The sequence below is a fragment of the Tachysurus vachellii genome, chromosome 8 (genome assembly GCF_030014155.1).
Source record: "Tachysurus vachellii isolate PV-2020 chromosome 8, HZAU_Pvac_v1, whole genome shotgun sequence".
In the NCBI taxonomy this organism is placed as follows: Eukaryota; Metazoa; Chordata; class Actinopteri; order Siluriformes; family Bagridae; genus Tachysurus; species Tachysurus vachellii.
In genome coordinates, this window is record NC_083467.1 from 30,389,545 (window position 1) to 30,400,162 (window position 10,618).

At 43.3% G+C, this 10,618-nt stretch overlaps 12 non-coding genes across 12 annotated transcripts; 7 read left to right on the forward strand and 5 right to left on the reverse strand.

The window, feature by feature from the left end:
* The first annotated feature begins 83 nt into the window (after positions 1-83).
* trnaa-agc (transfer RNA alanine (anticodon AGC)) lies at positions 84-156 on the forward strand. Its single transcript has one exon. It is a non-coding gene; the product is annotated as a tRNA-Ala (tRNA).
* Positions 157-308: 152 nt separating this feature from the next.
* Positions 309-382, reverse strand: trnai-aau (transfer RNA isoleucine (anticodon AAU)). Its single transcript has one exon. It is a non-coding gene; the product is annotated as a tRNA-Ile (tRNA).
* Positions 383-1,638: 1,256 nt separating this feature from the next.
* trnaa-agc (transfer RNA alanine (anticodon AGC)) lies at positions 1,639-1,711 on the forward strand. Its single transcript has one exon. It is a non-coding gene; the product is annotated as a tRNA-Ala (tRNA).
* A 152-nt stretch (positions 1,712-1,863) lies between these two features.
* On the reverse strand, positions 1,864-1,937 carry trnai-aau (transfer RNA isoleucine (anticodon AAU)). Its single transcript has one exon. It is a non-coding gene; the product is annotated as a tRNA-Ile (tRNA).
* A 1,421-nt stretch (positions 1,938-3,358) lies between these two features.
* On the forward strand, positions 3,359-3,431 carry trnaa-agc (transfer RNA alanine (anticodon AGC)). Its single transcript has one exon. It is a non-coding gene; the product is annotated as a tRNA-Ala (tRNA).
* A 1,483-nt stretch (positions 3,432-4,914) lies between these two features.
* On the forward strand, positions 4,915-4,987 carry trnaa-agc (transfer RNA alanine (anticodon AGC)). The gene has a single exon. It is a non-coding gene; the product is annotated as a tRNA-Ala (tRNA).
* A 152-nt stretch (positions 4,988-5,139) lies between these two features.
* trnai-aau (transfer RNA isoleucine (anticodon AAU)) lies at positions 5,140-5,213 on the reverse strand. Its single transcript has one exon. It is a non-coding gene; the product is annotated as a tRNA-Ile (tRNA).
* Positions 5,214-6,470: 1,257 nt separating this feature from the next.
* trnaa-agc (transfer RNA alanine (anticodon AGC)) lies at positions 6,471-6,543 on the forward strand. The gene has a single exon. It is a non-coding gene; the product is annotated as a tRNA-Ala (tRNA).
* A 152-nt stretch (positions 6,544-6,695) lies between these two features.
* On the reverse strand, positions 6,696-6,769 carry trnai-aau (transfer RNA isoleucine (anticodon AAU)). Its single transcript has one exon. It is a non-coding gene; the product is annotated as a tRNA-Ile (tRNA).
* A 1,257-nt stretch (positions 6,770-8,026) lies between these two features.
* trnaa-agc (transfer RNA alanine (anticodon AGC)) lies at positions 8,027-8,099 on the forward strand. The gene has a single exon. It is a non-coding gene; the product is annotated as a tRNA-Ala (tRNA).
* A 152-nt stretch (positions 8,100-8,251) lies between these two features.
* trnai-aau (transfer RNA isoleucine (anticodon AAU)) lies at positions 8,252-8,325 on the reverse strand. Its single transcript has one exon. It is a non-coding gene; the product is annotated as a tRNA-Ile (tRNA).
* A 1,257-nt stretch (positions 8,326-9,582) lies between these two features.
* Positions 9,583-9,655, forward strand: trnaa-agc (transfer RNA alanine (anticodon AGC)). The gene has a single exon. It is a non-coding gene; the product is annotated as a tRNA-Ala (tRNA).
* Positions 9,656-10,618: the final 963 nt, after the last annotated feature.

Below are 10,618 nucleotides of genomic sequence, written 5' to 3' on the forward strand. Positions count from 1 at the left end.
AAACGGCTAAAGGCACCCACCTCACAGTCATGCCGGCCGCAGAATCCCACGGAAACGGTGTGTGGCCTTACGTTTTATCGAATGGGGAATTAGCTCAAATGGTAGAGCGCTCGCTTAGCATGCGAGAGGTAGCGGGATCGATGCCCGCATTCTCCAAAGTGACGCTCCTCTCTCTCCGTGTGCCTTGGAGAACCTGCCTACTGTTTTTACCACTTGATATTAATAATATTTATACCGCAATACATGACATATGAGCAGCATCAGGTTGAGAAGTGCCACAGTCATGTCACTGCAGAACTCTTGGAAAATGGCCCGTACGGGGCTCAAACCCGCGACCTTGGCGTTATTAGCACCATGCTCTAACCAGCTGAGCTAACCGGCCAAGTCACGCTTAGCTAGAACGCTGTGAGGTAGAAGGTAGCCTAAATGGCTCGATTTAAGCTTTGGTATTTCATACTTATCGATGAATGGAATAATACCTACTCTGGATTTTAAACATGGCAGTCAAAAACTCACAATGCACGCTGAATTACTTCAGACATTGACCCCAAGAGAGCAAAAGAAGGTTTGAAGGACAATGATTCAAATTGTTACAAAGAGTGGTCACATTTCCACCATCGGGTCTAAAAGTCTTCTCCAATCCGACTTGTAGACAATTAGACTGAGCAATCAAAGAGCTTCACAATACATATTTCGGAAGTGGGAGAAACAAGCTACAATGCCCATGTAGAAAGAGAAACAATAACTTCCCCTGGTGAAAGCAAACATTTGTTATCATCAGGTCTGAAAGTCCATGCACTAACCAGTTGAGCCCTTAGCTGGAACCCTGTGAGTTTGAAGCTAGCCTAAATGGCTGGATTTAAGATTTGGTATCGTTCGCTTAACGATGAATGGAATAATATCTACTCTGGATTTGAAACATGGCAGTCAAAAACTCACAATGGGTCTGAAAGTCTTCTCCAATCCAACATGTAGACAATTAAACTGAGCAATCAAAGAGCCATAGCTTCACAAGACTTAACTCGGAAGTGGGAGAAACAAGCCATGAACCCTGTGCAAAAAACAGTCTAGGTAGTTTTATTACACAGATGGTTTAAATATAATCCATTCAATGTTTTACACAGAAAAGTTACAATAACACCACCTGGACAAAGCAAACAGTTGTCACCAGCCTATAAGCAGCTGCTCTTTATCTCGAAAGGACAGGAGCCATGAAGATCGCCTCTTCATATTTTTCCATTTGGGGTTTATCATAGAACCACCCTGGCAAAAAGACCACTTCTGCCGAAACAACAAGCAAGCAATCTAAATCACTCAACAAATGCCTCCGAAGAAAACCTTCCAAAGAGTTACAAGCAGGTAAGTCAACACATGTACCTTAGAGAACCAGCCTTGTGCCTTGGAGAACCACTCATTTTAGAACCACCCTGGCAAAAAGACCACTTCTGCCAAAACAATAAGCAAACAATCTAAATCAATCAACAGATGCCTCCAAGAAAACCTTCCAAAGAGTTACAAGCAGGTAAGTCAACACGTAGGTCGATCGGTTATATCCAAACGGCTAAAGGCACCCACCTCACAGTCATGCCGGCCGCAGAATCCCACGGAAACGGTGTGTGGCCTTACGTTTTATCGAATGGGGAATTAGCTCAAATGGTAGAGCGCTCGCTTAGCATGCGAGAGGTAGCGGGATCGATGCCCGCATTCTCCAAAGTGACGCTCCTCTCTCTCCGTGTGCCTTGGAGAACCTGCCTACTGTTTTTACCACTTGATATTAATAATATTTATACCGCAATACATGACATATGAGCAGCATCAGGTTGAGAAGTGCCACAGTCATGTCACTGCAGAACTCTTGGAAAATGGCCCGTACGGGGCTCGAACCCGCGACCTTGGCGTTATTAGCACCATGCTCTAACCAGCTGAGCTAACCGGCCAAGTCACGCTTAGCTAGAACGCTGCGAGGTAGAAGGTAGCCTAAATGGCTCGATTTAAGCTTTGGTTTTTCATACTTATCGATGAATGGAATAATACCTACTCTGGATTTTAAACATGGCAGTCAAAAACTCACAATGCACGCTGAATTACTTCAGACATTGACCCCAAGAGAGCAAAAGAAGGTTTGAAGGACAATGATTCAAATTGTTACAAAGAGTGGTCACATTTCCACCATCGGGTCTAAAAGTCTTCTCCAATCCGACTTGTAGACAATTAGACTGAGCAATCAAAGAGCTTCACAATACATATTTCGGAAGTGGGAGAAACAAGCTACAATGCCCATGTAGAAAGAGAAACAATAACTTCCCCTGGTGAAAGCAAACATTTGTTATCATCAGGTCTGAAAGTCCATGCACTAACCAGTTGAGCCCTTAGCTGGAACCCTGTGAGTTTGAAGCTAGCCTAAATGGCTGGATTTAAGATTTGGTATCGTTCGCTTAACGATGAATGGAATAATATCTACTCTGGATTTGAAACATGGCAGTCAAAAACTCACAATGGGTCTGAAAGTCTTCTCCAATCCAACATGTAGACAATTAAACTGAGCAATCAAAGAGCCATAGCTTCACAAGACTTAACTCGGAAGTGGGAGAAACAAGCCATGAACCCTGTGCAAAAAACAGTCTAGGTAGTTTTATTACACAGATGGTTTAAATATAATCCATTCAATGTTTTACACAGAAAAGTTACAATAACACCACCTGGACAAAGCAAACAGTTGTCACCAGCCTATAAGCAGCTGCTCTTTATCTCGAAAGGACAGGAGCCATGAAGATCGCCTCTTCATGTTTTTCCATTTGGGGTTTATCATAGAACCACCCTGGCAAAAAGACCACATCTGCCGAAACAACAAGCAAGCAATCTAAATCAATCAACAAATGCCTCCGAAGAAAACCTTCCAAAGAGTTACAAGCAGGTAAGTCAACACATGTACCTTAGAGAACCAGCCTTGTGCCTTGGAGAACCACTAATTTTAGAACCACCCTGGCAAAAAGACCACTTCTGCCAAAACAATAAGCAAACAATCTAAATCAATCAACAGATGCCTCCCAAGAAAACCTTCCAAAGAGTTACAAGCAGGTAAGTGAACACATGTACCTTGGAGAACCAGCCTTGTGCCTTGGAGAACCACTCATTTTAGAACCACCCTGACAAAAAGACCACTTCTGCCAAAACAATAAGCAAACAATCTAAATCAATCAACAGATGCCTCAGAAGAAAACCTTCCAAAGAGTTACAAGCAGGTAAGTCAACACGTAGGTCGATCGGTTATATCCAAACGGCTAAAGACACCCACCTCACAGTCATGCCGGCCGCAGAATCCCACGGAAACGGTGTGTGGCCTTACGTTTTATCGAATGGGGAATTAGCTCAAATGGTAGAGCGCTCGCTTAGCATGCGAGAGGTAGCGGGATCGATGCCCGCATTCTCCAAAGTGAAGCTCCTCTCTCTCCGTGTGCCTTGGAGAACCTGCCTACTGTTTTTACCACTTGATATTAATAATATTTATACCGCAATACATGACATATGAGCAGCATCAGGTTGAGAAGTGCCACAGTCATGTCACTGCAGAACTCTTGGAAAATGGCCCGTACGGGGATCAAACCCACGACCTTGGCGTTATTAGCACCATGCTCTAAACAGCTAAGCTAACCGGACAAGTCATGCTTAGCTAGCACGCTGTGAGGTAGAAGGTAGCCTAAATGGCTCGATTTAAGCTTTGGTATTTCATACTTATCGATGAATGGAATAATACCTACTCTGGATTTTAAACATGGCAGTCAAAAACTCACAATGCACGCTGAATTACTTCAGACATTGACCCCAAGAGAGCAAAAGAAGGTTTGAAGGACAATGATTCAAATTGTTACAAAGAGTGGTCACATTTCCACCATCGGGTCTAAAAGTCTTCTCCAATCCGACTTGTAGACAATTAGACTGAGCAATCAAAGAGCTTCACAATACATATTTCGGAAGTGGGAGAAACAAGCTACAATGCCCATGTAGAAAGAGAAACAATAACTTCCCCTGGTGAAAGCAAACATTTGTTATCATCAGGTCTGAAAGTCCATGCACTAACCAGTTGAGCCCTTAGCTGGAACCCTGTGAGTTTGAAGCTAGCCTAAATGGCTGGATTTAAGATTTGGTATCGTTCGCTTAACGATGAATGGAATAATATCTACTCTGGATTTGAAACATGGCAGTCAAAAACTCACAATGGGTCTGAAAGTCTTCTCCAATCCAACATGTAGACAATTAAACTGAGCAATCAAAGAGCCATAGCTTCACAAGACTTAACTCGGAAGTGGGAGAAACAAGCCATGAACCCTGTGCAAAAAACAGTCTAGGTAGTTTTATTACACAGATGGTTTAAATATAATCCATTCAATGTTTTACACAGAAAAGTTACAATAACACCACCTGGACAAAGCAAACAGTTGTCACCAGCCTATAAGCAGCTGCTCTTTATCTCGAAAGGACAGGAGCCATGAAGATCGCCTCTTCATATTTTTCCATTTGGGGTTTATCATAGAACCACCCTGGCAAAAAGACCACTTCTGCCGAAACAACAAGCAAGCAATCTAAATCACTCAACAAATGCCTCCGAAGAAAACCTTCCAAAGAGTTACAAGCAGGTAAGTCAACACATGTACCTTAGAGAACCAGCCTTGTGCCTTGGAGAACCACTAATTTTAGAACCACCCTGGCAAAAAGACCACTTCTGCCAAAACAATAAGCAAACAATCTAAATCAATCAACAGATGCCTCCCAAGAAAACCTTCCAAAGAGTTACAAGCAGGTAAGTCAACACGTAGGTCGATCGGTTATATCCAAACGGCTAAAGGCACCCACCTCACAGTCATGCCGGCCGCAGAATCCCACGGAAACGGTGTGTGGCCTTACGTTTTATCGAATGGGGAATTAGCTCAAATGGTAGAGCGCTCGCTTAGCATGCGAGAGGTAGCGGGATCGATGCCCGCATTCTCCAAAGTGATGCGCCTCTCTCTCCGTGTGCCTTGGAGAACCTGCCTACTGTTTTTACCACTTGATATTAATAATATTTATACCGCAATACATGACATATGAGCAGCATCAGGTTGAGAAGTGCCACAGTCATGTCACTGCAGAACTCATGGAAAATGGCCCGTACGGGGCTCGAACCCGCGACCTTGGCGTTATTAGCACCACGCTCGAACCAACTGAGCTAACCGGCCAAGTCACGCTTAGCTAGAACGCTGCGAGGTAGAAGGTAGCCTAAATGGCTCGATTTAAGCTTTGGTATTTCATACTTATCGATGAATGGAATAATACCTACTCTGGATTTTAAACATGGCAGTCAAAAACTCACAATGCACGCTGAATTACTTCAGACATTGACCCCAAGAGAGCAAAAGAAGGTTTGAAGGACAATGATTCAAATTGTTACAAAGAGTGGTCACATTTCCACCATCGGGTCTAAAAGTCTTCTCCAATCCGACTTGTAGACAATTAGACTGAGCAATCAAAGAGCTTCACAATACATATTTCGGAAGTGGGAGAAACAAGCTACAATGCCCATGTAGAAAGAGAAACAATAACTTCCCCTGGTGAAAGCAAACATTTGTTATCATCAGGTCTGAAAGTCCATGCACTAACCAGTTGAGCCCTTAGCTGGAACCCTGTGAGTTTGAAGCTAGCCTAAATGGCTGGATTTAAGATTTGGTATCGTTCGCTTAACGATGAATGGAATAATATCTACTCTGGATTTGAAACATGGCAGTCAAAAACTCACAATGGGTCTGAAAGTCTTCTCCAATCCAACATGTAGACAATTAAACTGAGCAATCAAAGAGCCATAGCTTCACAAGACTTAACTCGGAAGTGGGAGAAACAAGCCATGAACCCTGTGCAAAAAACAGTCTAGGTAGTTTTATTACACAGATGGTTTAAATATAATCCATTCAATGTTTTACACAGAAAAGGTACAATAACACCACCTGGACAAAGCAAACAGTTGTCACCAGCCTATAAGCAGCTGCTCTTTATCTCGAAAGGACAGGAGCCATGAAGATCGCCTCTTCATATTTTTCCATTTGGGGTTTATCATAGAACCACCCTGGCAAAAAGACCACTTCTGCCGAAACAACAAGCAAGCAATCTAAATCAATCAACAAATGCCTCCGAAGAAAACCTTCCAAAGAGTTACAAGCAGGTAAGTCAACACATGTACCTTAGAGAACCAGCCTTGTGCCTTGGAGAACCACTAATTTTAGAACCACCCTGGCAAAAAGACCACTTCTGCCAAAACAATAAGCAAACAATCTAAATCAATCAACAGATGCCTCCCAAGAAAACCTTCCAAAGAGTTACAAGCAGGTAAGTCAACACGTAGGTCGATCGGTTATATCCAAACGGCTAAAGGCACCCACCTCACAGTCATGCCGGCCGCAGAATCCCACGGAAACGGTGTGTGGCCTTACGTTTTATCGAATGGGGAATTAGCTCAAATGGTAGAGCGCTCGCTTAGCATGCGAGAGGTAGCGGGATCGATGCCCGCATTCTCCAAAGTGATGCTCCTCTCTCTCCGTGTGCCTTGGAGAACCTGCCTACTGTTTTTACCACTTGATATTAATAATATTTATACCGCAATACATGACATATGAGCAGCATCAGGTTGAGAAGTGCCACAGTCATGTCACTGCAGAACTCTTGGAAAATGGCCCGTACGGGGATCAAACCCGCGAACTTGGCGTTATTAGCACCACGCTCTAAACAGCTGAGCTAACCGGCCAAGTCACGCTTAGCTAGAATGCTGCGAGGTAGAAGGTAGCCTAAATGGCTCGATTTAAGCTTTGGTATTTCATACTTATCGATGAATGGAATAATACCTACTCTGGATTTTAAACATGGCAGTCAAAAACTCACAATGCACGCTGAATTACTTCAGACATTGGCCCCAAGAGAGCAAAAGAAGGTTTGAAGGACAATGATTCAAATTGTTACAAAGAGTGGTCACATTTCCACCATCGGGTCTAAAAGTCTTCTCCAATCCGACTTGTAGACAATTAGACTGAGCAATCAAAGAGCTTCACAATACATATTTCGGAAGTGGGAGAAACAAGCTACAATGCCCATGTAGAAAGAGAAACAATAACTTCCCCTGGTGAAAGCAAACATTTGTTATCATCAGGTCTGAAAGTCCATGCACTAACCAGTTGAGCCCTTAGCTGGAACCCTGTGAGTTTGAAGCTAGCCTAAATGGCTGGATTTAAGATTTGGTATCGTTCGCTTAACGATGAATGGAATAATATCTACTCTGGATTTGAAACATGGCAGTCAAAAACTCACAATGGGTCTGAAAGTCTTCTCCAATCCAACATGTAGACAATTAAACTGAGCAATCAAAGAGCCATAGCTTCACAAGACTTAACTCGGAAGTGGGAGAAACAAGCCATGAACCCTGTGCAAAAAACAGTCTAGGTAGTTTTATTACACAGATGGTTTAAATATAATCCATTCAATGTTTTACACAGAAAAGGTACAATAACACCACCTGGACAAAGCAAACAGTTGTCACCAGCCTATAAGCAGCTGCTCTTTATCTCGAAAGGACAGGAGCCATGAAGATCGCCTCTTCATATTTTTCCATTTGGGGTTTATCATAGAACCACCCTGGCAAAAAGACCACTTCTGCCGAAACAACAAGCAAGCAATCTAAATCAATCAACAAATGCCTCCGAAGAAAACCTTCCAAAGAGTTACAAGCAGGTAAGTCAACACATGTACCTTAGAGAACCAGCCTTGTGCCTTGGAGAACCACTAATTTTAGAACCACCCTGGCAAAAAGACCAGTTCTGCCAAAACAATAAGCAAACAATCTAAATCAATCAACAGATGCCTCCCAAGAAAACCTTCCAAAGAGTTACAAGCAGGTAAGTCAACACGTAGGTCGATCGGTTATATCCAAACGGCCAAAGACACCCACCTCACAGTCATGCCGGCCGCAGAATCCCACGGAAACGGTGTGTGGCCTTACGTTTTATCGAATGGGGAATTAGCTCAAATGGTAGAGCGCTCGCTTAGCATGCGAGAGGTAGCGGGATCGATGCCCGCATTCTCCAAAGTGACGCTCCTCTCTCTCCGTGTGCCTTGGAGAACCTGCCTACTGTTTTTACCACTTGATATTAATAATATTTATACCGCAATACATGACATATGAGCAGCATCAGGTTGAGAAGTGCCACAGTCATGTCACTGCAGAACTCTTGGAAAATGGCCCGTACGGGGCTCAAACCCGCGACCTTGGCGTTATTAGCACCACGCTCTAACCAGCTGAGCTAACCTGCCAAGTCACGCTTAGCTAGAACGCTGTGAGGTAGAAGGTAGCCTAAATGGCTCGATTTAAGCTTTGGTATTTCATACTTATCGATGAATGGATTAATACCTACTCTGGATTTTAAACATGGCAGTCAAAAACTCACAATGCACGCTGAATTACTTCAGACATTGACCCCAAGAGAGCAAAAGAAGGTTTGAAGGACAATGATTCAAATTGTTACAAAGAGTGGTCACATTTCCACCATCGGGTCTAAAAGTCTTCTCCAATCCGACTTGTAGACAATTAGACTGAGCAATCAAAGAGCTTCACAATACATATTTCGGAAGTGGGAGAAACAAGCTACAATGCCCATGTAGAAAGAGAAACAATAACTTCCCCTGGTGAAAGCAAACATTTGTTATCATCAGGTCTGAAAGTCCATGCACTAACCAGTTGAGCCCTTAGCTGGAACCCTGTGAGTTTGAAGCTAGCCTAAATGGCTGGATTTAAGATTTGGTATCGTTCGCTTAACGATGAATGGAATAATATCTACTCTGGATTTGAAACATGGCAGTCAAAAACTCACAATGGGTCTGAAAGTCTTCTCCAATCCAACATGTAGACAATTAAACTGAGCAATCAAAGAGCCATAGCTTCACAAGACTTAACTCGGAAGTGGGAGAAACAAGCCATGAACCCTGTGCAAAAAACAGTCTAGGTAGTTTTATTACACAGATGGTTTAAATATAATCCATTCAATGTTTTACACAGAAAAGTTACAATAACACCACCTGGACAAAGCAAACAGTTGTCACCAGCCTATAAGCAGCTGCTCTTTATCTCGAAAGGACAGGAGCCATGAAGATCGCCTCTTCATATTTTTCCATTTGGGGTTTATCATAGAACCACCCTGGCAAAAAGACCACTTCTGCCGAAACAACAAGCAAGCAATCTAAATCACTCAACAAATGCCTCCGAAGAAAACCTTCCAAAGAGTTACAAGCAGGTAAGTCAACACATGTACCTTAGAGAACCAGCCTTGTGCCTTGGAGAACCACTCATTTTAGAACCATCCTGGCAAAAAGACCACTTCTGCCAAAACAATAAGCAAACAATCTAAATCAATCAACAGATGCCTCCCAAGAAAACCTTCCAAAGAGTTACAAGCAGGTAAGTCAACACGTAGGTCGATCGGTTATATCCAAACGGCTAAAGGCACCCACCTCACAGTCATGCCGGCCGCAGAATCCCACGGAAACGGTGTGTGGCCTTACGTTTTATCGAATGGGGAATTAGCTCAAATGGTAGAGCGCTCGCTTAGCATGCGAGAGGTAGCGGGATCGATGCCCGCATTCTCCAAAGTGACGCTCCTCTCTCTCCGTGTGCCTTGGAGAACCTGCCTACTGTTTTTACCACTTGATATTAATAATATTTATACCGCAATACATGACATATGAGCAGCATCAGGTTGAGAAGTCCCACAGTCAGGTTTATCATAGAACCACCCTGGCAAAAAGACCACTTCTGCCGAAACAACAAGCAAGCAATCTAAATCAATCAACAAATGCCTTCGAAGAAAACCTTCCAAAGAGTTACAAGCAGGTAAGTCAACACATGTACCTTAGAGAACCAGCCTTGTGCCTTGGAGAACCACTAATTTTAGAACCACCCTGGCAAAAAGACCACTTCTGCCAAAACAATAAGCAAACAATCTAAATCAATCAACAGATGCCTCCCAAGAAAACCTTCCAAAGAGTTACAAGCAGGTAAGTGAACACATGTACCTTGGAGAACCAGCCTTGTGCATTGGAGAACCACTCATTTTAGAACCACCCTGACAAAAAGACCACTTCTGCCAAAACAATAAGCAAACAATCTAAATCAATCAACAGATGCCTCAGAAGAAAACCTTCCAAAGAGTTACAAGCAGGTAAGTGAACACATGTACCTTGGAGAACCAGCCTTGTGCATTGGAGAACCACTCATTTTAGAACCACCCTGACAAAAAGACCACTTCTGCCAAAACAATAAGCAAACAATCTAAATCAATCAACAGATGCCTCAGAAGAAAACCTTCCAAAGAGTTACAAGCAGGTAAGTCAACACGTAGGTCGATCGGTTATATCCAAACGGCTAAAGACACCCACCTCACAGTCATGCCGGCCGCAGAATCCCACGGAAACGGTGTGTGGCCTTACATTTTATCGAATGGGGTATTAGCTCAAATGGTAGAGCGCTCGCTTAGCATGCGAGCGGTAGCGGGATCGATGCCCGCATTCTCCAAAGTGACGCTCCTCTCTCTTCGTGTGCCTTGGAGAACCC